The sequence below is a fragment of the Pelodiscus sinensis genome, chromosome 3 (assembly GCF_049634645.1).
Source record: "Pelodiscus sinensis isolate JC-2024 chromosome 3, ASM4963464v1, whole genome shotgun sequence".
In the NCBI taxonomy this organism is placed as follows: domain Eukaryota; kingdom Metazoa; phylum Chordata; order Testudines; family Trionychidae; genus Pelodiscus; species Pelodiscus sinensis.
Genome location: NC_134713.1, coordinates 32847509 through 32852549, shown reverse-complemented (window position 1 = coordinate 32852549; position 5041 = coordinate 32847509).

Sequence of the window (5041 nt, the reverse complement as noted above, 5' to 3'; positions counted from 1 at the left end):
GAGGTAGACAAGCCCTCTTTGAAACCTCTTCTTCCTGCAAGAAGAAGGGGAAGTTGCACTGGGGGGGTCTCCTGTATCTCAAGCGTGTGCCCTACCATATGGGTTGAAAGTTTTGAGGGAACTGATTCTTCTCCTCTATTTTGTGCCTGCTTGCCTATGGGTGGGTTCCAATGAAGCAGCTGGTGTTGGGCCCCACAGACAAGTGAGGCTCTGAGGTTTAGGTATCTGGGCACCTGACATGAATCTGCAGAGCATGTGTCCAGAAGCAGAAACATACACACTTAGGGTACATCTAGACGGCAGGCTTCTTTTGAAAGAAGCTTTTTCAGAAGAGATTGTCTGAAAAAACTTCTTCCTAAAGAGAGTGCCCGCACTGCCAAACCGCATTGAAAAAGCGATCTGCTTTTTCAAAAGAGAGCATCCACACTGCAAGGATGCTATCTCACATTTAAGCTGTGATTACTATGGATGGAATGGCTACCAGGGCACCTGTGCTTTTTCCTCTTTCCTCTTCTTTCGAAAAAACTCCCTCTTCTGCATCCACACACGTCTTTTTCTGAAAGAGCTCTTTCGGAAAAGGTGTTCTTCCTTGTAGAATGAGGTTTACCAATGTCGTAAAAACTCCAACATTGTTCTTTCAATTTTCTTTCGAAAGAATGCAATAGCAGTGTGGTTGTAAATGAAGTTTTTTTGGAAAAATGGCAGTTTTTCTGAAAAAACCCTGCAGTTCCCTATGGGAACTTTTATACCTAGAGCAGTGGTCCTCAGACATTTTTTTTGGCCTGTGGCTCACCCCACTCAACACAAACCTTTCTTTGAATCCACCAGCCAACCACTCATCATGACAAAATTGGTGCAGGAAGGGTGGGGAAGTGGTGGTCTGGGTGGGATAGGTGTGTGTAAGAGGGATGGCAGGGGTCTGGGCCTGAGGAGGGTGGGGGTTGCTTACATGGCTCTGCACCCTCTGCCATTCCCAGACAACAACACCTACTGCTCCCATTGGCAAGAATTCTGGCCAATGAGGAGAAAACCTCCAAGTACTCCTGTACTGCTGTTCCATCCACCTAGGGAAGTGGGAGCAGCAGCATGCTGAGCCATTTCCTGACCCTGCATGCCAAATCTGGCCCACGAGGCTTGGGGCTCTCCCCCCACCCCTGCAGCAAGAAGCCAGTGCTGGCACTCCAACCTTTTGGGGTGGGTGCAGGGCTGGAGTGCTAGTGTGGGCTCCCTATTACAAGGGGGGTGTCAAGCCCTGAGGCTGCAGCCCACCTGCGTGATGGTCACAGACCACTAGTGGTCCACACTTTGAGAACCACTGACCCAGAGTTTTGACACCAGCTGAGCAGGTCTTTTGAATCCCAGTGGGCCTTTAATCTTAGATCTCCCCCTGTTCTCCTGCACCACTCCCCACTAGCATGGATGGGGGAGACTGGACCTCCCCCAGGTCACCCTTTCCCAACAATCTACCAACACCTGCAGTTTAGGGAGGAGTATGGATTGGATCCAGTTCAGTCTAGGGAGGGATGTAGGTTGGGTCCAGTTTGATCTGAGCATGATATACGGTTTTGATCTGAGTTATAGGGCTGTCCTGGTGTTTTGGGGGGCACAGCTGATCCTGATCCAAGTTCCTGTTTCTCTTCATGTGGTGGGGGGAGAAAGAAGAACTAGCAAGACAAGTATGAATAATGGCACTGTGATCCTTGCTGGGGGACCAAGTGCTTTAACATTTTAAAAAAATATTCTGAACCTGTCCATTGTGTTTTTGTGCAACAAGTGACATAAATAAAATACATCATGATGTGGGCTGGAGATTTTAATAATATTTTCAGGTAATCTGCATAATTTATTTATGACTGTTCTACTTGAGAGTTATGCAGGGCATCCCAAACTCATGCCAAGAAACCTTTCTACTAAACCATCATACGTGCTTTATTTATTAATACTGTAACAGTTCTGGGCAGCTCAGCCAGAAAGGTATGGCATGAAAGAATTCAGAAAAGAGCAACCATGCTGATTAGTCACTGACAGGATTTGGCTGCCGCTTAGCTGAGGTTTTGTGAATTCCAATGGGGCCTGATTCTGAGGCATAAGGAAAGATGGAAATAACTCAAAAAACCACCATTTCAATAACTGTGCACAAGTATTTGAAGGCTGAAGAAACCAGCAAGGATGGTTAATTAGTGAATGGGCAATACAAAGACTAACTGAATAAACGGGGGGAAGGACAATGCAAGAGATATTTAAATATCAAGAGATATTTCTTAATGACAAGTTTTATTAGATGTACAGAGTAGTTTCCCCTGCATACGTGGCAGAAGCCCTATCACTTGTATCATTTAAACTAAGCTGGAGAATATACTGTAAGGACCCAATCCTCCCTGGGCACAGTGATATACTGGGTGACCTAACAGGTGTTCCCCAATCATTAGTTTTTAAGGCATTAATTAATCTTGACTTTCATAATTGTAACCGTTGGAAAATCTGCCTATGTAAATTGTATAAATTAGTAAAGGCTCTGACTGCTCCTCCCATTTATGCTGATGTGCGGACAGATGTTTCACCTGATCTAGTTATTTTGCAGGTGTTTTTCCCCCTCTCTCCTAAAGCCCCACTTTTACTTGCTGCACTGTGAATGGGAGCCAAGAGTGTAGTTGTGAAAGAGCAGCTGGTTTGAAGTGGAATAGGCACACTGCTGCCAGAGTAATACAAAGAGCAGTTAGAGAGCCACTGACAGTTCAAAGTGTCTTGCTTTCATTAAGCCACACCTGCTATCAGCTCTGTTGCATCTGTTAAATTCCCGTTAGAGAAATGTGGTGTTCATGAGACAAATGAATAGCTTCCCTTTTACAAAAGGAAAACCTGTGGAGGAAATTCTTGTCGTGGAGGAAATTCTTAATATTAACTCATATATACCATTTAATAGTAGCTTCTCTTGAGAGCTATGCTAAGGCAGTGACATGATTTACCATCATTGCAGAAGGAGAACACTGCAGATGATGAAAAGTGATGCTCTGCCTCTGTGTCTAGAGCCCCATGTTGGGAAATTGGCAGCTCTCACAGATTCAATGACAAGTCTCTTTGGAGTTCCTCTCCTTGTAGCTACCAACTGTAAGCATGCTATTTGTTGCATTCCGAGCTATAAGAAGAAGAAGCAAAGGCATAAGCTATTCTGTGATCCCTTTCCATTCTTTCAAGCAGCCTGGGAAAGAGAAAGAGCTATGTAGCAGAGATCTTTGGTTATGCCAAAATGCAGAAAATCGGGGGTGATGGTGATGTGCAAAATAGCGCTCCCTGTCACTCTTTGATCTTGGTACACTGTACTGCTCTTCACACTGTCTTTCTCTGAGCTATGTTAGAGCAATAGCTATTCTAACTTTTGTTAGCCTGTAACAAACACAAGAAACTGAAAATGTAGCCCAGGACTTGCAAATCACAGGGGCAGCCTGAACAGTCCTTTGTTCCTACTCCATCCTCTGCCCCACTCCACTGGCAGTGGAGAGAGTGTTTGACATTGGAATGTTCATGTGGGCTGCATGCCAACAGGATTAGCTCTTCCTTGGTTTGATCTTCTCTGTGCCAGTTTGACAGCCTTTGTGATCAAAGAACTAGCAGTGCAGCACAACACAGACAAAGTTCACCTGTTGACTGATATGCCTCAAAATGGCATGACAGATTGGCTTTGCATAGTGTGAAGGGTTCGGGTACCCTTTAAGGGGTCCGTATTGTAAGCCACACCCCTGAGGTTTCCCTGTATCCAAAAAACCCAGCTCATGTCCCTTTGTCCCCAGAGTTCCCAGACCAGTTCCTTTTGTCACCAGAAGTTCTAAGGCCAGTTCCAGCTGCCATGTGGGCTTGTCTTCAAGAGTTAGGGGGGCCCAGGCCCTCCCTCACCTCTGGGCCCCAACCCAGGGTCCTGAAGGCAGAGGTATTCCCCACTGTCAGGCGTTGGTGGGGTCCCTAGCTGAAACACACAAACCCCTTCCGGGGCCAACGGCCCTGTCCTGGGTCACTTCCTATCTTTCCCTAGTCCTTAGGGGTTGTACGAGTCTGTCAGTGCTTCCCCATTCTACAGCTCTGCGCCAGTTGCCCAGTTGCAATACTTGTTTCCAGGTCTTCTGTGTCCCCGCTTTGGCTCCGCCCTCACAATACAGTATTGCCTCCCTCACAGGGTAGCCATTGCACCTGGTCGGGCTTTCCCGTAGCTCAACGTCCGGTGGTACCTGCTGGAGAAGCTGTGTCCACAATCCAATCAGAGGTTTTGGAGAAGGGGGGGGGTCCCATCCCCCTCTCTGTGCTGAAGCCGGGTTCGAGGCAGACTGGCAGGAATGACCTTCTCCTCCAGCCCATCCTCAGTTCTCCTATCTAGCCCTCTCCTTCCCTCCTCCTGCCTCCTGATCTCGCACTGAGCGCCTCAGTGGGAGGCGTTCCCCCTGGGTCCGGGTGCCCACCGGATTCAGCCCCACCTCCCGGGAGCAGGCGCTTCAGCGCCACAGCCGCAGCGCGTGCACACCCCAGAGTACCACACTGCCACCACCGTTAGTGAGGTGTCCAGCCACCGTGTCACATACCCCTCCATTTAAGTTCTGATTGTCCCCTTGTTCCATTTCCTTACCTGCGCACCAGGGGAAAAAATCAGCGTTCGTATGGGCCTTATCTGGCCAATGCATCACTTCAAATTTGTAGGGCTGTAGTGATAAATACCATCTCATAAGATGGGGATTGGTGTCTTTCATGGTGTAGAGCCATCTCAACGGAGCGTGGTCCATGACGAGTTGGAAACTATTCCCCAGCAAATAGTAACGGAGGGCTTGACGGCCCATCTCACCGCTAGGGTTTCCTTCTCTATGGTGACATATTGTTGCTTCTGAGGGAACAACTTTCTGCTCAAATAGAGGATGGGATGTTCCGATTCTTTTTTCTCCTGTGACAGCACAGCCCCCAAGCCTACCTCCGAGGCATCCATCTGCAGAATGAATGGCTTTGTGAACTCTGACTGTGACAGGACCAGGGCTTGGGTTAGTTGCTGTTTGAGAGCTTGGAA